This window comes from Manis javanica, chromosome 16 (genome assembly GCF_040802235.1).
Source record: "Manis javanica isolate MJ-LG chromosome 16, MJ_LKY, whole genome shotgun sequence".
In the NCBI taxonomy this organism is placed as follows: Eukaryota; Metazoa; Chordata; class Mammalia; order Pholidota; family Manidae; genus Manis; species Manis javanica.
In genome coordinates, this window is record NC_133171.1 from 616,913 (window position 1) to 637,563 (window position 20,651).

The following is a 20,651-nucleotide window of genomic DNA, read 5'->3' on the forward strand; positions in this document are numbered from 1 at the left end:
CCGTCCTCAGGCGCCGGTCTCAGGCACCCGCCCACCGGTCCTGCTGCTCTGCCTCCCTAGCACCAGGGTCCCTGTCCCTTTAAGGCTTCCAAAAAGCACTCGCCAAAAACAGAAAAAAATAAATAAAGAAAGGGGAAAACGCGTGATTTCCTCGGTCGTCAGGCGCTGGTCTCAGGCACCCGCCCACCGGTCCCGCAGGGAAAAATGCGGGATATTCTTTGTCCTCAGGCGCCGGTCCCAGGCACCCGCTCACCGGTCCCGCCACACTGCCTCCCTAGCAACGGGGTCCCTGTCCCTTTAAGGCTTCCAAAAAGCACTCGCCAAAAAAAAAAAAAAACCGCTCCGGTTTCTTTCCATCCGCCGGGAGCCGGGGGGAGGGGCGCTCGGGTCCCGTGGGGCCGGGGCTTGTATCTTACCCCCTTCGCAAGGCGCTGGGTTCTTGCAGGTGTGGATGTGGTCTGGATGTTGTCCTGTGTCCTCTGGTCTCTATTTTAGGAAGATTTTTCTTTGTTATATTTTCATAGCTCTATGTGTTTTTGGGAGGAGATTTCCACTGCTCTACTCACGCCGCCATCCTGGCTCCGCCTCCAAGATTGCATTTTAACATCCAGGAAGTTAAGTGCCCTGTGACTTCATTGTGTCAATTAAATGAGGCTGTTGTAAAATTTACTTAAGCCAGCTAAAAGGCCCAGTTTATCTTTAACTTAGCCCAGATGCTGCTTTTCCTCCTCCAGCCCTTAATCAAGTGATAGATAACCTGGGCAATTAATATGGCAAGTAAGCCCAGCCACAGACAATGTAGTAAAAGGCAGGAAGCATCTCATCTAAAAGATAAGATTGCATTTAACACCCAGGAAGTTAAACCGGTAAGATTCTTTTTTTTTTTTAAGGTGTTATTGATGTACACTCCTGTGAAGGTTTCACATAAAAAAAATGTGGTTACTACATTCACACATACTATCTAGTCCCCCCATCATACCCCACTGCAGTCACTGTCCCATCAGCGTAGTAAGATCCCAGAAGTAATTAAATTGCTCTAACACCTGCAGTTAATTTTGCTCCCATAGTACTATATTTATATAGATTTTTTGGCACTTACTATGTTCAATGTATTATCTTCCCAAAGTGTTAAGTAACTACTTTGTCCATTTATATTGCCTTTGTAAAACTTAACATAATGTCTTAAATATGGTAGGCATACTATTAACTAAAATAATTTAATTGAAAATAATATATTGATTAAAACCAACCTCAGCAATTGGAGTATTTGGGGAAGAGGTCTATTTGAATTAGAGAATATGCTTAATTATATAATTATATGTAGTGGTCTTTAAAATACCATAGAATAAATTAAACTAAATAGAATAGTAGGTTTCTATAAAGAGATCTTTAGGGCTCACTTTGATCAATGAACTTTACTTGTGATTAGTTAACAGTTATTCAGTTTGTTTTTCAGACTTTTATGTAGTTCCTTTAAGGCCGAGTTTTCCAAAGTGCACTCTGAGGAATCCAATCAGTTGGTTCTGTTGAGATGCTTTGGCTACTGCTGGATGCCTTCCTTGCCCCAAAGTACAGCCCTTTATTTGTATTTTACTATACTGGGCTCCTTCCTAAACAAGATTTTATTTAGGAAAGACTCTTCTGATGAAATTGTTTAAAATAATCGCTGAGTGTAAATACTTCAACTTTATCCATATATTTAAGGTTTTCCAAGATCTTACAAAAAGATATTCCCTCTTACTCCTTTATTACCACAAACTGCAGATCAGTAGTTTATAATGAATATGGGACTTGAAAAAGTTAAGCAAATGATATGTAGTGGGCTTTGGGTATAGCAAGTAAGCTGTCTGTTCTCTGAATATTCTGTATCTGAATTTGAATTTTTGAGTTGTTAGAATATCAGAAATTACTGGAATTGGTATACAAATTGTTAGCTAGGCTGAAGAATTTTCTGTATCATGGCTTGTAAATTTTAATATGTGTAAGGTTCTGATTCAGTACATGTAGGCTGGGGCTTGAAGTTCTGATTTTCTTAAAAAAAAAAAAAAGTTTCAGCATTGCTGGACTGTGGGCCACATTTTGAGTAGCAAGGAGCTAGCTGACTTTAAAGCCTATCGCTACATTTTAGGATTGCAGTCTTGGCCCTAGATAGCAGGCTTTCATTATTACAGTAGACATTTCCTTAAACTGCCTGTTTCTCTACAGTCTGATTTATATTTTGTCATTTTAATAGAAAATTTTGGCTGTAGCTCCAGGAGTAAGGCATGGGGAGCTCCCCTCCAGAAACTAATTCCAGTGAAACCAAAGTAAGTCAAGGGAAAGGGCAGGTTGGGAGAAATCATTGTTAATGCTCACAGCTCCAGGTGTCCTCTCGGCCACTGCACACATGCGCTTTATTTTGTTTGGCTGAGGCTGTTTTAGTTGGTATTGGTATAAGTACTGCTTTTTTTTTAAGCAATTGTTATTATCATGAATTAACAGCAACTATGTGCCACAGCAGGTTAAGCTGTTAATTTTATCTGTAGCACATGTGAATTGAAAACCTAATTTGTGTAAACAACCAATGAGACAGTTATTTAGCTAAATAGATTATACTCAAAAAGAAATAAATCAATTTTGAGGGTCATTATTTTATTTAAAATATATAATATCAACCATTTTCATAGTCTTGGGCTTTATAGAAAATTATGATAACTAAATCATAGATTTAAATAATAGTTTTTTAAGAAAACTCAGTATTACTTAGTTTTGATAAATGAAAATTAGTAATTAACTTTGTAGACCAGGACAGCAGAGCAGTTTTGGGGGAAAAATTACAATTTTTATCTAAACACATTAGAATAATTTTCATACTGATAGTTATTATGTCAGCCCTACAGTATTTCACTTAATTGTCAGTAGTAGAAATTGCTGGAGGAATTGCATTATTACATACTGCATATATTATTACATTATTGCATATATCAGTAGTATCCAAGTAGGTACTAACATTGCTATAAAAGTTTTCATGTGGAGTTTATGTCAGATGTTGCAATTCTGAGTAGGAATAAACTTCCTTTGTTTGTTCTGGTAGCATCCATTGATTTTTTTTTTCTCAAAGATACTTTAATAGTGCTGATAGAAGTAGAACAGTTAGAATTTACATTAAAAATAAATGTGATGAATAGAAAGCACTACACTACATTATAGCCTTGATTTTTCTTTACCAAAGTTCCAAAATCTAAAGGACAAAAATACTGACAAGGTCAAGAAAAAAATGAAAGAAAGAAAAAGAAAATGACACCGAGGTCTTGGTTTAATACATATGTATTCCATCCAGGTGGATGGTTAATTTCATTAGCAAATCTCATTGTTGTGCAATGTCTGTTCTTCTGCAGTAAAATGAATATTGCATTCTCACAGGCTCTGTGTATCTATTTAATGTTGCATTAAATGAATACATACATATTTGTAGCTTTCTTTGGTTTATTCTTTACAGTTTGTCTTTTAAGAAAAAAAAATTGAATTACATTCTTTTGTTAAATTGGTAAAAGCTTTTCAATTAATATTATAGATATTTCCTCCGTTCTCTGAAGTAAACAATTTTAAATGGTTAATATAAAATCATTCTAATTATCCTATAACTTTCTAAATTAATCGAATATAATACTGATTGATTTAATCTTATAATTAATAATGAGCTTCTTAAGCCTATGCTTTCAATATATTTTTAAAAGGAGTGTTCTTTTAATTGCAAGAAAAATGTTAAACAAGTGTACGTATTATGCCAAATGTAAATGCCGCTACCTTTTGCAGTACTAAAGATTGTATGTTGAGATCACTAAGGTTTGAATTTTCATAAAATAGGAAATTCAGAAATAACAAATTTCAGTGGCTACACACTGGAAGAGTTCATTTAATAGTAGAAGAGGTTGCCTGGCTCTGGGTTATGTATATGAGTTCAAATATGGATCAAACTGTATTGGATACCATTGTCATTTAATCTAGACATTTTGAGGTCTGACAATAATTCACAAAATCTATTTGGTTTTTGGTAGTGTTCTCAAAAGTTGTCCTCACAACTAAAATTCTTCTGACAATCTTGAAAGTAGAAAAGCCTAAGGTTTGATGTAATATGGATTGATTGTATGCCATTTGGAAATTACCTTTGTGGTAAAAAATTGGCCTCTGGCTTACTTGATGAAATCCTAATATCTTACTTACGTTGAATAAGCATAAACTGTTATAAGTATGTAGTTGATTAACGTATCATACTAAGTTAATTTGTACTTAGAGCATTTGCGTTTCATTATTCATAGCGGGTAACGTAAAAACTAGGAATCCCAGTAACTACTAAGGGAAATACTAAAATAATTAGAGAGTAATATAGAGCTGAGTCAAGTAGGATGAGAAGGTTATATGGGCCCAAATAGCCAGGCTTTTGAGAGAGGAGCATCCTGAAAGTGATGAGATTCAAACTGCTAATGAGGTAGGAAAGCAACAGGTGTACAACATGACCATAAAGTGGGCAGTAGGAGAATTTAAATTTGGCATCTTTGGGAGACAGAGAAGAGGAAACCCAACTGTAATGGAAGATACAACTTGCTATTGCCTATTTATTAAATATCAGATTGTAGCATTGCTAAATTTTAGTAGTATTAAGTCCATATATATGGTGTATTGAGATGCTGACATTGTGGACCTTATTTTTTCTTGTATGACAAAATGGGAGATAGGAAATTCTTTTGATACTAATTTTACTGCCTCTTCTCCCCCACCAGTAACGTAAAAATAAAACCTGCCATAAAGTGTGTAAAAGATTCATACTCTAAAAGGAATCTAAATTGGTGTAGACTGAATGGGAAGATATCAGTCTAGAAACTCTTCAGTAAGATTTCTTTACCATTTCTTGGTTAGAAATACCAAATTGAGGAATAAAAATCATCACAGATTGGGCTCCCACTTGCTGAATTAAGCAGGATAATAGAAGGCCCCCTGGAAAAGTAAGACAGGGACTGTTTTAAGTTTTAAATCTTCAGGTAAGATTCCTCAAGGGAGGAACAACCTAAGACAGGCACAGTCGCAGGGGGGCCATCGGGTGAGAAATTGGGGATCAACAGAGGTGAGGCTTAGAACCTCATCCCCCCTGTTTTGAGAGAAGTCTTCTGCATCCGTGGATGTTTTATTGCCCTTGTCTAGCTTGGATTAAACCATAGTCTACAGGCACACACCTGATCATCTACATTTGCTCTCTTACAACACTAAACTATGTTTTCTACCTTTATCTTGCATCTACCTACCACCTCAGCATTTTATTAAAAATAATAATAATAATAAAGGGAGAAATGTGGGATCCACATATAAATCAAGTATAAGAATCAAATGAATATTCATTTTTGACCTGATTGTTTATAGTTCATAATGCGTGATCAAAACCGAAAGTTTCTGTGATGCTGCCCTTGTACTGTTCACTATGTAAGAACTTGTTCGTTATGCTTCAGAAGATTGGAGACTGACGAAAATTAGGCATGGGGTGGATTAATGATTGTGCATTGAGCATTGACTCCCCTATACAGAATTTTATTGTTGTTAGCAACCATTTGATCAATAAATATGAGAGATGCCCTCTCAAAAAAAAAAAAGGTCTCCTTGAAGTGTTTGGACCTATGTATTAGTGTCATCTTCATCTGACCTGGAGCCACAGTTGTCACCTGCATGACCATTTTACTTACTTATCCATCTGAGGAACCTGAATTTAGAAAATGAAATAGGACTTTGGAATATGAAAATGGACTATGTAACAAATATCCTGAGGATTGTTAGTATTTGTTTAAAGTCCCAGATGAATACCTTCTGGTGTAACTATTTACTAAAATCAACATACTATAAAAAATGTTTCAAAGCTGATAAATGAATACATATAACCCCAGATTAAATTGTAAAAGGTTTACCAGCAAGATGGTTCATTTTCTGGATAACTGTCCTTATGTTATGACCATAGCTGTGTTGAGGAAATGTTAAAAGAAACTTTCATAGGAAATCTATTACTTAATTTATATAAAGATGCTGTTTAGAAAATTACAGTACTGTCCAGTGTCCTGTTATTGAGAAGTATAGAAGAAATTTCTCTTACCTCTGAGCACTAGGAAAAGCTTTGGTGCTTGTTTGTAAATTACTTTGTATATGGAATGAAAATTTTGTAATTAGATCTTGTTTCCCACTTGATGGGTTGCTGAGAAGCTAAGAGCTGAACCACCCACATTTTAGAGTTGTGCAAGGCCTTAGGTGTTTCTGTGGTCCAACTTTACCTTGTGTTTCATCTTTCTTGCATCCTCTTATTTTCCCTTTATTCATACTAATTTGTATTTTGAAAGCATTCTATTCTACTACTAATATTTCTGTAAGTTATATTAAATAATTTTGGAGTAAGATAGGATATAAATAACTATGTGAAGCTTATTTATTGCAAGGAGAAGGCGAGCAAATAAGAGGAGGAGCCTTTCTTCTTTCTTGTGTACCCTTCCCGGCATCCTCCCTCCTTTATCTTGCACAAATTTCTTAAGTCATGGAGGACTGAACTCTTCTGTACTTTCTCAGACTTGCAAGGAGGCAGGGAAATCCTTTCTGAAGCTTTTTGCTTGTACAGAGTTACCAGGTATAGTTCGTTAGGCTAAGTGTGCCCTACACGAAAGTGCCTGACTGAGAGAACAAGTAGGGCTAAAATACATCCTAGAGAAGGAAAAGGTGACTTATTCTCATTTGTTGGCTCAGAAAGGGTCTTTTTCTAACTCACAGGGTGATATTATTTGGTTTTTGTCCCTGCCCTTTTGATTGAGTCATAAACTAATACTAAAATTTGATGACTAGTGATAAGAGTTACCTTGAATGAAGCAAAAGTTCAAATTTATTGTCTTCACCCATATATTTCTATTCCATTACCCTCTAAATTTGACTCATTGTGTTGAACTAAGATAGTTATGATCTTTGAAATAGTTGAAATAATAATTTTCTAATTTACAATTCTGTTTTGTTATATGCATTACATAATCAAAGCTACCTATTTAGTAAGAATTATATCGAACTTTCTATAAAGGAAATAAGGGTTGTGTTTGCATTCCAGGTAACAATAGGATGTTTGAAGTATTTGATTTGTTCAGCTGGAACTGTTAACTACTTAGTCATAGTTTTCTGAAAATTTTGTTATTAATGTATCATCGTAGTAAAGGTGGTGATCAGCAACTTGCATCAAGGTTATTCAAGACTGAATAAATACTCTTTTCAAATGACACACAGTTAAGTGTTTGTAATGAAACCTGCTCTGAGATTCTGTACTCCTGCTACAGTCATATCTACTTGGGTGTTATTTTTGTTGTTACAGATTTTATTGTCATTTTGTTTTCTGTATCAGTACATTAGAATTTTATTTTGCAAACACTAAATATAAACCTGACCAAGTATTTGATTTATTAATGCTCACAGGTAAATATTTTAAGTTTTGTTTTTCTGAAGTATGAATTTAAAATGATGCCAGGAATAGCTTCTAGTTGTGTGACTTTTTGATTCGTGTAATTGAGATTTTTTTCTTAAAGGTTGCCACATAAAATCAAAGTATCTCATTTTTCTGGAGCTTATCTTAATAAAAAAATAGGCTTCTTATGCTTTGATTTTTGGTCTCTGATTACAACTTAGAAACTTCTACTTTCATCAAGCAGTTGAAATTCAGAGACTTTTTTTATATTTAGGAGGTTTTGAACAGTTGTTCTTCGTTGTTTATTTTTTAACCTTGCTTTGTCTTTACAATTTACTTGCCAGAAGTAATTAATTAATTTTTTAATTTTTATTTTGTTATCATTAATCTACAATTACATGAATTACATTCTGTTTACTAGGGTCCCCCCTTCACCAAATGCCCCCCACGAACCCCATTATAGTCACTGTCTATAAGCGTAGTAAGATGTTGTAGAATCACTACTTGTCTTCTCTGTTGCACAGCCCTCCCCATGCCCCCCTCATATTATACATGCTACTCGTAAAACCCCCTTTCTTCCCCCACACTTATCCCTCCCTTCCCTCCCATTCTCCCCAGTCCCTTTCCCTTTGGTAACTGTTAGTCCATTCTTGGGTTCTGTGATTCTGCTGCTGTTTTGTTCCTTCCGTTTTTGCTTTGTTCTTATACTCCACAGGAGTGAAATCATTCGCTACTTGTCTTTCTCCACCTGGCTTGTTTTAGTGAGCTTATCACCCTGTAGCTCCATCCATGTTGTTGCGAATGGTGGTAGGATTTGTTTTCTTCTTATGGCTGAATGATATTCCATAGTGTATATGTACCACCTCTTCTTTATCCATTCATCTCCTGATGGACACTGAGGTTGCTTCCATTTCTTGGCTATTGTAAATAGTGCTGCGATCAACATAGGGGTGTATATGTCTCTTTCAAACTGGGCTCCTGCATTCTTAGGGTAAGTTCCTAGGAGAGGTGAGGTATTCCTGGGTCAAATGGTATTTCTGTTTTTTTGGGAACCTCCATACTGCTTCCACAATGGTTGAACTGACTGACATTCCCACCAGCAGTATAGGAGGGTTCCCTTTTCTCCACATCTTTGCCATCATCTGTTGTTGTCTGTCTTCTGGATGGCGGCCATCCTAACTGGTGTGAGGTGATACCCCAGTGTGGTTTTAATGTGCAGTCAGTTCTCTGATGATCAGCGATGTGCAGCATCTTTTCATGTGCCTGTCTGACACCTGAAATTGCTTCTTGGGAGAAGTGTCTGTTCAGATCCTCTGCCCATTTTGTAATTGGATTATTTGCTTTTTGTGTGTTGAGGTGTGTGAGCTCTTAATGCATATTTTGGATGGCAACCCCTTATCGGATATGTTATCTATGAATATATTCTCCCATACTGTAGGATGTCTTTTTGTTCTGCTGATGGTGTTCAAACAGAATCTTATACCCTCTGCCATTTCATTCCAATTCTAATTTTTTTTTTCCAGAACACCAACTGGACTGAGAAAACTGTTACAAAGAGGAGAAGATGTGATACAGGAACATCGAGCCTAGGATGAGAAGTGAGATGGTGTGGAGACTGGTAGGTAGTATCTTTCCATGTGCTGCTTTCAAGGGTCATAGTGAAAAAAGGTTGCTAAGGAGATAAAGCCCAGGGTGTTGACATCACCTGGTATCGGTGAAGCGACCTAGCCACTAGCCATTAATGGGAAGGCTAGCATGCGGCACTGTTTTATCTTTCCTGTGGAGTCAGATATGCGGCATCCCCCGTTTGCAGTTCTGTCAGACCCTGTGTGGGGCTGTCCTGGCACCAACAGGGGTGTACCTGAGAGCTCCACCTTTCCTGCTGGGCTGTTCCAGCATCCGTCTCAGAACAAGGCCTCAGCAGTGCTCCTGGTAGAGAGAGAGAGAGAGAATTGTGCTCAAGAGATGGGCACTTTTTTTCTGTAGCTCCATGAGCATGTTCCTGATGTTTATTTTGAGATGTTTCAGTAAGATTGATTTGAGTCCTGTTACCAGGTTCCTTTGACGGTTCGTATTTGTAGGTGGTGCCCTGGTGCCCTCTAGCTCCCAGAAGATTTACTCTCTGGAGCTGCTCAGGCCTTTGGGGGGATGGCAGGGGTCACAGGGGAACGGTGGTGGTGCCCTCCCCTGCCGGGAGGAAAGAAGTCCCTCCTGCTTCCCGGCCACAGTGCCCGTCTCCACTGCCAGGGCCAGTTTGTGGAGCACGCAGGGAGAAGCTGCCGTATGTGGGGCCGTCCTCTCGCTGGCCTGGTGCAATGGTGGGAGCCGCCAGTTAGCAAGCCAGTGCCAGCAGGGAGGCAGGCCATGTATGAGTCACAGCAGGGTAGGGGGCCTCGGAGCTGCGAGGCGAGCCAGAGGGATGGAGCGACTGGAGCTCCGAAAAGTTCTCCCGCCTGCTGGGCAGAGGGCACCCGTGCAGTTTGGCACACCTGTCCTTTCTCCTTAGTGGCAAGCTCTGGAAGCCTTGTCCCTTTAGCAGCTGTCTCGCTGTTGGCAAGTCTCTCAGACTGCCTGCCTTTCTTTTGTCCCACAGCGGCCGGATGTGAATCCCTGTGTTGTCTCACAAGTGGCTGGAATCTCAAGTCTCTCGAAGTATTCTGCCTGTCTTGGCTTTCCAACCCCACTGATCCTCCAGAGCGCACCACGTGTGGTAGGTTTGTGCTCCCAGAGCACATCTCCAGGGCTGGGTGTTCAGCAGTCCTAGGCCTCCACCCCCCTGCCCGGTTCTGTTTCTCTTCCTCCCTCCTGTGAGCTCGGGTGTGGGAAGGGCTTTGGGGTACCTCTGGATCCTGGCTTTGTACATCACCCTTCTCCTTGAGGTGACAGCCTGCCGCAGCAGCCTTCTTCCCTGCTGCTCTTCCAGGATTTGGTGTAGTTGTTCTGTTTCCATATTGTACGTATGTATGTGGTTCTGGGAGGAGCTTTCTGCCTCCCCTCTCATGCCACCATCTTTAATCCCATCAGTCCATCTTTTTTTTTTTTTCAATTTCCCTTGTGTAGGGTACCTTTCCCCACCCCTTTGACTTGTAGTTTGTCTGTGTCCTTGGATCTCAAGTAAATCTCCTTAAGGGAGCATGTAGGTGGTCCTGAGTTTTCATCCCTTCTTTTAACCCTGTGTCTTTTGATTGGAGCATTGAAAGTCTGTCCTTTCATTCTGATAATTGATAGCTGTGTCCTTATTGCACATTTTTAATTTTTTATTTATTTTTTATTTTGTTATCATTAATCTACAATTAGATGAAGAAAATTATGTTTACTAGGCTCCCCCCTTCAAGTCCTCCTCACAAACCCCATTACAGTCACTGTCCATCAGCGTTGTAAGGTGCTGAGGAATCACTGCTTGTCTTCTCTGTGTTGTACAGCCTTCCCCATGCCCCCCCCCAACACATTATACATGTTAATCATAGTACGTCCTCTTTTTACCCGCCCTTATCCCACCCTTCCCACCCATCCTCCCCAGTCCCTTTCCCTTTGGTAACTGTTAGTCCATTCTTGGGTTCTGTGATTCTGCTGCTGTTTTGTTCCTTCAGTTTTTCTTTGTTCTTATACTCCACATATGAGTGAAATCATTTGGTACTTGTCTTTCTCCACCTGGCTTATTTCACTGAGCATAATACCCTCTAGCTCCATCCATATTGTTGCAAATGGTAGGATTTGTTTTCTTCTTATGGCTGCTTATTGCACTTTTTAAACTGGATTTCATTCTTTTTTGTTTGTAGTTTCGCTCTGCTCTTTCATCATTGCTCTCCTGGTTATGAGCAATAGCTTTGTTATAATTGATATGTATCTATATCTATCTGTCATCTATTACCTATCATCTATCTATCTAATCATCTATCTGTCATCTTTCTATCTCTGTCTATCTATGTATCTATCATCTGTCATCATCTTTTTGTCTGCCCATCTCTCCTTATGTACAGAACAGTTAACAACATAGCTTATATGTCACTTCCCTACATTATGCTTCCAAAAATCTTGCAAGGTAACTAGCCTGTAGAAATAGCACTGGATTCAGAGACACTTGCAGGTCGAGTCAGCCGTGTGTGCTTACAAAACCAGTAAACGGTGGAGCAGGGACGTCAGCCCATATCTGTGTCCTCTGTCCTCTTTTACCTCCTTATCACTTGCTGACTGTATTCTATCCACATTCATTGACTAAGTGCTCCCTGAAGACCACAAGTATCCTTCCTCTGGGCCCGTTGTAGACAGAAAACTAAACTTGGTCCTTTGCTCACCACCTTGTTTGAGGGACATTGGCGTCACTGCTGATAGGAGGAGAGACAAAAAGGAACACCAAGTTCTAGACAGGAGCAGTTGGGAGGGAGCAAAGAGTGTGTTGTTGAGTGACGTGTTTGAGTGTCCAAACTTCCCTCTTTATCTAGTTATATACTTCTTTACATGTGTAAACATCATGAAATCTACGGATTTCAAAAGCCCAAACACATATTATTACAGCAATTCAGTTGTTGAGGTGAGAAAAAATGAGAAGGGCTTCACTATACCACTGAATCTATGACTGCATACTGCTAAAACCAAACAAAAAGAATCCACTGTGGCTGGAAGGGCTCTTTTCTACTCACTGTCTCTCTGGGGACTCAAACAGAATCCTTTTTTTTTTTCAGTTTCACTTGTGTAGGGTACCTGTCCCCACCCCTTCAACTTGTAGTTTGTGTCCTTGGATCTCAAGTGAGACTCCTGTAAGGGAGCACGTAGATGATCTTGAGTGAGCGATAGCTTTGTTTAGTATTATGATTTCCTGTCTACCTACCTATCTATTTATCCATCTATCCATTATCTATCTATCTATCTGTCTATCTATCTATTTATCTATCTGTCTATCTAATCTAATCTATCATCTATGTATCTAATTAATCTAATCTATAATCTATATGTATGTATATCTATCTAATCTATCAGTTATCTATGTATGTTATCTATTTTCTCAAGTTTCTCAATGTTCTGTCACTAGGTGCACATTCATTTCTTAACCTTCCCAGTTTAGTGTGCAATCTGTTTCCAGTGAGTCCCAGACTAAGACATACGCATACACATACACAGTAATGGCTTAGTGTGATGTCACATTTCCTCCTTGTATTGACCTGTTTCTCTGAAAGTCAGCATTTCTCTTGGATTTTTTATACAAGTTCACATATATGTAAATGGAAAATTCACCACCAATATGCTGTGCTTGAGTGGACAAACTACCTGAGTTTTATTTCCAACTAATTTTTGTGTCTAAAAATCCTATCATTAGCCACTCAAGCAAAGTCATGAATCGAGAAAATTCTTTTGCAGCAAATATTTATTTAAATGCTTAGAGTTACCTCAATGCCAAGGACATACTATCAATAGAAGACTCAGCAAGTATCATATATACTAGTGCAAGTGATGTATGTAAATGATTTCCTTTGATTATCTCAACAACTCTGTGAAGTACATCTATGAATAAGAATTCACCAGAAGAGTTTGAGGTTAGTGATTTTCCCCAAAGTTACCCGAAGCTGTTAAGTGAGAAACCTGGATTTGCACAGAGTGTTTGATTATAAATAGTCTACACTTAACATCTTCAGCCTCTTGTATCCTCCTCCTCTGGAAATTACAGCTTCAGAAGAGTGGCAGATGTTGTTATGCCAATGATTATATCAAATATACCAACAGTTGATTTGGTAACAAGGGTACAAGTGAGCTGAACAGGTGTTTTAGCAATTGTATAGCAGGAAGAAGCAGTTATGTACTGATGGTACTTAAGCTAAAAAATGAAGGTTAGGAGGTAAGCAGCAGAACAGGGAGTGGAAGAGTATTTCTAATAGAGGAAATCAAGTGGCTACAGGACGTAGAGCAGAAAGAGATGGGGAAATTTGAGGAAAAGATAGAATGTGGCCAGTTATGGCCTCAAACCTAGGAAGAGCGGGGAAAATAGGCCACAGATTATGTCAGTTTAGATAGAGAAGCTCATATGTGGGTTTCCATGTTGAAAATAATGGGAATTTTTAGCAATTACCTGTGTCATGAAAGAGAAGGATGGGTTTAGGAGTAAGACTCCCAAAATGGGAATTTTTATTAAAAAAAAATAAGTAAATAGATACCTAGGTTACTTTGTAAGGCTCTGCTGTACCACAGTACTACACACTGGATTGTTTAAACCACAGACATGTATCCTCTCACAGTTTGGAGTCTAGAAGTCTGAGAGTGAAGGGTCACCAGCTGGGTTCCTGCTGAGGGCTATGGCCGGGGGTCTGCTCCATGCCTCTCTCCTAGCTTCTGGTGGGTTTTGGAAATACTTGGCTTATGCAAGTGTTCCACCATACTCTGTCATGACAGTCACATGCCATTAGGCCTACGTGTATATCTGTGTTCAAACTTCTTTTTTTTTCTTGTTAGTAATCTACAATTACATGAAGAACATTATGTTTACTAGACCCCCGTTCACCAAGTCCCACCCCCACACCCCATTACAGTCACTGTCCATCAGTGTAACAAGATGCTGTAAAATCACTACTCGTCTTCTCTGTGTTGCACAGCCCTCCCCATGCTACCCCCTACATGCTAATTATACATGATAATCGTAATACCTGCCTTCTTAATCCCTGCCCTTATCCCTCCCTTCGCACCCATCCTCCCAAGTCCGTTTCCCTTTAGTAACTGTTAGTCCATTCTTGGGTTCTGTGATTCTGCTGCTGTTTTGTTCCTTCAGTTTTCCTTTGTTCTTATACTCCACATATGAGTGAAATCATTTGAGACTTGTCTTTCTCCACCTGGCTTATTTCGCTGAGCATAATACCCTCTAGCTCCATCCATGTTGTTGCAAATGGTAGGATCTGTTTTTTTCTTAATGGCTGAGTAATATTCCATTGTGTATATGTGCCACATCTTCTTTATCCATTCATCTACTGATGGACATTTAGGTTGCTTTCATATCTTGGCTATTGTAAATAGTGCAGCGATAAACATAGGGGTGCATCTGTCTTTTTCAAACTGGAGTGCTGCATTCTTAGGGTAAATTCCTAGAAGTGGAATTCTGGGTCAAATGGTATTTCTATTTTGAGAATTCTGAGCAACCTCCATACTGCTTTCCACAATGGTTGAACTAATTTACATTCCCACCAGCCTTGCATTCTTCTTGTTGATGTGGTGGATGATGTTGATGGATTTTTGAATGTTGTACCACCCTTGCATCCCTGGGATGAACCCCACTTGTTCATGGTGTATGATCCTCTTACATTCTCCACAACCTTGCCAACGTTTGTTGTTGTTTGTCTTTTCAATGATGGCGATCCTTACTGGTGTGAAGTGATATCTCCTTGTGGTTTTATTTTGCATTTCTCTGATCATTAGCGATGTGGAATATCTTTTCATGTGCCTGTTAGCCATCTGGATTTCTTCTTCAGAGAACTGTCTATTCAGCTCCTCTGCCCATTTTTTAATTGGATTGTTTGCTTTTTGTTTGTTGAGGTGCATGAGATCTTTATGTATTTTGGATGTCAACCCTTTACAGAACATGTTGTTATGAATATATTCTCCCATACTGTAGGGTGCCTTTTTGTTCTATTGATGGTGTCCTTTGCTGTACAGAAGCTTTTCAGTTGATATAGTCCCACTTGTTCATCTTTGCTTTTGTTTCCCTTACCCGGGGAGATATGTTCATGAAGAAGTCGCTCATGTTTATGTCCAAGAGATTTTTGCCTGTGTTTTTTTCTAGGAGTTGTATGGTTTCATGACTTACATTCAGGTCTTTGATCCATTTCAAATTTACTTTTGTGTATGGGGTTAAACAGTGATCCAGTTTCATTCTCTTACATGTAGCTGTCCAGTTTTGCCAGCACCATCTGTTGAAGTGACTGTCATTTCCCCATTGTTATGTCCATGGCTCCTTCATCCTATATTAATTGATCATGTATGTTTGGGTTAATGTCTGGAGTCTATATTCTGTTCCACTGGTCTTTGGCTCTGTTCTTGTGCCAGTACCAAATTGTCTTGATTACTGTGGCTTTGTATAGTAGAGTTTGCAGTTGGGGAGCGAGATCACCCCTACTTTATTCTTCCTTCTCAGGATTGCTTTGGCTATTAGGGGTCTTTGGTGTTTCCATATGAATTTTTGAACTATTTGTTTCAGTTCCTTGAAGAATGTTGTTGGTAATTTGATACGGATTGCATCAAATCTGTATATTGCTTTAGGCAGGACAGCCATTTTGACGATATTAATTTCTCCTAGCCAAGAGCATGGGATGAGTTTCCATTTGCTAGTGTCCTCTTTAATTTCTCTTAAGAGCATCTTATAGTTTTCAGGGTATAGGTCTTTCATTTCCTTGGTTAGGTTTATTCCTAGGTATTTTGTTCTTTTTGATGCAATTGTGAATGGAATTGTTCTCCTGATTTCTCTTTCTGTTAGTTCATTGTTGTTGTATAGGAAAGCCACAGATTTCTGTGTGTTAATTTTGTATCCTGCAACTTTGCTGAATTCCAGTATTAGTTCTAGTAGTTTTGGAGTGGAGTCTTTATGGTTTTTTATGTACAATATCATGTCATCTGCAAATAGTGACAGTTTGACTTCTTCTTTACCAATCTGGATTCCTTGTATTTCTTTGTTTTGTCTAATTGCTGTGGGTAGGACCTCCAGTACTATGTTGAATAACAGTGGAAAGAGTGAGCATCCCTGTCTTGTTCCCGATCTCAGAGGAAAAGCTTTCAGCTTCTCGCTGTTCAGTATGATGTTAGCTGTGGGTTTGTCATATATGGCCTTTATTATGTTGAGGTACTTGCCGTCTATTCCCATTTTGTTGAGAGTTTTTATCATGAATGGATGTTGACGTCTGTCGAATGCTTTTTCAGCATGTATGGAGATGATATTGTGCTTTTAGTCCTTCTTTTTTGTTGATGTGGTGGATGATGATGGATTTTTGAATGTTGTACCACCCTTGCGTCCCTGGGATGAAGCCCACTTGGTCATGGTGTATGATCCTCTTGATGTATTTTTGAATTCAGTTTGCTAATATTTTTTTGAGTGTTTTTGCATCTACGTTCATCAGGGATATTGGTCTGTAGTTTTCTTTTTTGGTAGGGTCTTTGCCTGGTTTTGGGATTAGGGTGATGTTGGCTTCATAGAATGAGTTTGGGAGTATTCCCTCCTCTTCTATTTTTTGGAAAACTTTAAGGAGAATGGGTATTATGCCTTCCCTGTGTGTCTGATAATATTCCGAGGTAAATCCATCTGGCCCGGGGGTTTTGTTCTTTGGTAGGTTTTGATTACCACTTCAATTTCATTGCTGGTAATTGGTTTGTTTAGATTTTCTGTTTTTGGGTCAGTCTTAGAAAGTTGTATTTTTCTAGGAAGTTGTCCATTTCTCCTAGGTTTCCCAGCTTGTTAGCATATAGGTTTTCATAGTACTCTCTAATAATTCTTTGTTATTTCTGTGGGGTCCGTCGTGATTTCTCCTTTCTCGTTTCTGATTCTGTTGATTTGTGTTGACTCTCTTTTCCTCTTAATAAGTGTGGCTCTAGAGGCTTATCTATTTTGTTTATTTTCTCAAAGAACCAGCTCTTGGTTTCATTGATTTTTGCTATTGTTTTATTCCTCTCAATTTTATTTATTCTCTGATCTTTATTATGTCCCTCCTTCTGCTGACCTTAGGCCTCATTTGTTCTTCTTTTTCCAATTTCAATAATTGTGACATTAGACCATTCATTTGGGATTGTTCTTCCTTCTTTAAATATGCCTGGATTGCTATATACTTTTCTCTTAAGACTGCTTTTGCTGTATCCCACAGTAGTTGGGGCTTTGTGTTGTTGTTGTCATTTGTTTCCATAAATTTCTGGATCTCCATTTTGATTTGGTCATTGATCCATTGATTATTTAAGAGCGTGTTGTTAAGCCTCCATGTGTTTGTGAGCCTTTTTGCTTTCTTTGTACAGTTTATTTCTACAGTTTATTTTATACCTTTGTGCTCTGAAAAGTTGGTTGGTAGGATTTCAATCTTTTGGAATTTACTGAGGCTCTTTTTGTGGCCTAGTATGTGGTCTATTCTGGAGAATGTTCCATGTGCCCTTGAGAAGAGTGTGTATCCTGTTGCTTTTGGATGTAGAGTTCTGTCGATGTCTATTAGGTCCATCTGTTCTAGTGTGTTGTTTAGTGCCTCCGTGTCGTTACTCATTTTCTGTCCGGTGTATCTATCCTTTGGAGTGAGTGGTGTGTTGAAGTCTCCTAAAATGAATGCATTGCATTCCATTTCCTCCTTTAGTTCTGTTACTATTTGTTTCACATATGCTGGTGCTCTTGTATTGGGTGCATGTATATTTATAATGGTTATATCCTCTTGTTGGACTGACCCCTTTATCATTATGTAATGTCCTTCTTTATCTCTTGTTTCTTTGTTTGATGTCTATTTTGTGTGATACTAGTACTGCAACACCTGCTTTTTTCTCCCTGTTTGGATAGAATATGTTTTTCCATCCCTTGACTTTTAGTCTGCATGTCTATGGGTTTGATGTATGTCTCTTGTAAGTAGCATATAGGTGAGTCTTGCTTTTTTTTAATCCATTGTATTACTCTGTCTTTTGATTGGTGCATTCGGTCCATTTACATTTAGGGTGATTGTTTTAAGATATGTACTTACTGCCATTGCAGGCTTTAGATTCATGGTTACCAAAGGTTCAAGGTTAGGTTCTTTAGTATCTTACTGTCTATCTTAACTCGCTTATTGAGATGTTATGAACACTCTCTGGTGATTCTTTATTTCTCTCCCTTGTTATTCCTCCCCCTCCATTCTTTATATATTGCGTTTTTTATTCTGTGCCCCTTTGTGTTTCCTTTGACTGCTTTTGTGGGTAGTTAATTTTATTTTTTCACTTAGTTTGTATTTGGTTGGTCTGCTTTCTTTGCTGTGATTCTATTTTCTCTGGTGATATCTGTTTAGCCTTAGGAGTGCTGCCATCTCGAGCAGTCCCTGTAAAATACCCTATAGAGGTGGTTTGTGGGAGGCAAATTCCCTCAACTTCTACTTGTCTGGGAATTGTTTACTCCCTCCTTCATATTTAAATGATAATCGTGCTGAATACAGTAATCTTGGTTCAAGGCCCTTATGTTTCATTGTATTAAATATGTTGTTATGCCATTCTCTTCTCGCCTGTAAGGTTTCTGTTGAAAAGTCTGAGGATAGCCTGTTGGGATTTCCTTTGTAGGTGCCCTTTGTCCTTGTCTAGCTGCCTTTGAAACTCTCTCCTTGTCCTTGATCTTTTCAGTTTTATTTATTATGTGTCTTGGTGTTGTTTTCCTTGGGTCCCCTCTTTTGGGAGGACTGTGTACTTCCGTGGTCTGTTCAATCATCCCCCCCACCCCCAGTTGGGGGAAGTTTTCAGCAATTACTTCTTCAAATACACTTTCTATTTTTCAGCAATTACTTCTTCAAATACACTTTCTATCCCTTTTTTTCTCTCTTCTTCTGGTACCCCTATAATGTGGATATTGTTCCTTTTGGATTGGTAACATACTTCTCTTAATATTGTTTCATTCCTGCAGATCCTTTTATCTCTCTCTGTGCCAGCTTCTATGCATTCTTGTTCTGTGGTTTCTATTTCATCAATGGCCTTTTGCATCTCATCCATTCTGTTTTCACATCTTTCCAGAGATTGTTTCATTTTTGTAGTCTCCCTCCCTACTTTGTCTGTTAGCTCTTGCATTTTTCTCTGTAGCTCCATCAGCATGGTTATGACCTTTATTTTGAATTCTTTTTCAGGAAGATTGGTTAGGTCTATCTCCCCAAGCGCCTTCTCAGGTTTTGTCTCTGTTAGTCTGGTCTGGATCAAATTCTTCTGACTTCATTGCCATAGAGGTAGTTTTGGGGAGTTGGTGTGTGTATCAGCTGGGAGAACATCCCATCTTGCTAGTTTGTGGCCTTCCTGTCCTGTGAGAACAGCGACCCCTAGTGGCTTGTGCCGGGCAGCTGCACGCAGATGTGGCCTCTAAGTCTGGCCCGAGCTGCTGCTCTCGGTGTAGCCGGCCTCAGGTTGCTCCTCCACTATGGCAGAGCTTTGTCGGAGAGGGAACGGGCCGGAGGCTGTTCATTGCCGTGAGGGGACTCTTAAGTCCTGCTGCCACCCAGGGGATTAGGGCGCCCAGAGTTCCCCGTGATTCCCAGCTGCTGTGTTGAGTGTGCCGGGACGCTTCTGTCCAGCTGTGAGGCCCCTGTCCCTTACAGACTTTCAAAAAGCACTTGCTTTTCTTTTGTCCCAGGGGCGCCAGCTGCACTCACCCACTCGCAGGTTTTACTGTTCTGTTTCCCTAGTGTCCAGCACACCACGCACTGTGTGTCTCTGCTCCCAGTGTGGATGTCTGGGCCTGGGTATTTAGCAGTCCTGGGCTCCCTCTCCCTCCCCGCTCCGCGTCCTCTCCTCCCGCCAAGGAGCTGGGGTGAGGGGCGCACTCGGGTCCCACCGGGCCCTGGTTTGTATCTTACCCCCTTCGTGAGGCGCTACGGTGCCGCACATGTAGATGTAGCCTGGCTGTTGTACTGTATCTTCTGGTCTCTCTTTTAGGAGTAGTTGCATTTGGTGTATTTTCAAAATCTTTATGGTTTTGGGAGGATACTTCTGCCGCCCTACTCACGTCTCCATCTTGAGTGAGTCCCCTCGTGGTTTTAATTTGCATTTGCCTGATGATTAGTGAAGTGATGTGGAGCATCTTTTCATGTGACTGTAAACCATCTGTATGCCCTCTTTGGAAAAATGTCTGTTCAGGTTCTCTGCCCATATTTTAATGGGTTCTTTGTTTTGTGGTATATTTATCCAATATATATTGGATATCCGCCCCTTATCAGATATATCACTTTCAGATATGTTTTTCCTTACAGTACGTTGCCTTTTCATTTTGTTGATGTTGTCCTTTCCTATACAGAAACGTTTTAGATCAATGAGCCTCCTCTTGTTTATTCTTTGTTTAGTTTCCCTTGCCTGGGGAGGTGTGTCGAGAAAAAATTTACTCTTGCTGATTTTCAAGAGATTCATGCCCATCTTTTCTTTAAAAAGCTTTGTGCTTTCATGCCTTTAGGTATTTAATCCATTTTGAATTAAGGTTTGTGCATGATGTTACAGTGATGCAATACCATTCTCCTGCATGTAGGTGTCTGGTTTTCCCAGCACCATTTATTGAAGA

The 20,651-nt window shown here is 39.3% G+C and overlaps 1 protein-coding gene across 1 annotated transcript in view; it reads left to right on the forward strand.

Moving 5' to 3' along the window:
- The window catches only part of LOC140846791 (bromodomain adjacent to zinc finger domain protein 2B-like), a 108,062-nt gene that overhangs the window by 8,970 nt on the left and 78,441 nt on the right, over positions 1 to 20,651 (forward strand). Inside the window, 2 exon segments of the mRNA XM_073224498.1 lie at positions 8,971 to 9,065; positions 10,041 to 10,157. The gene's annotated coding sequence lies outside the window, so the exon portion shown is untranslated.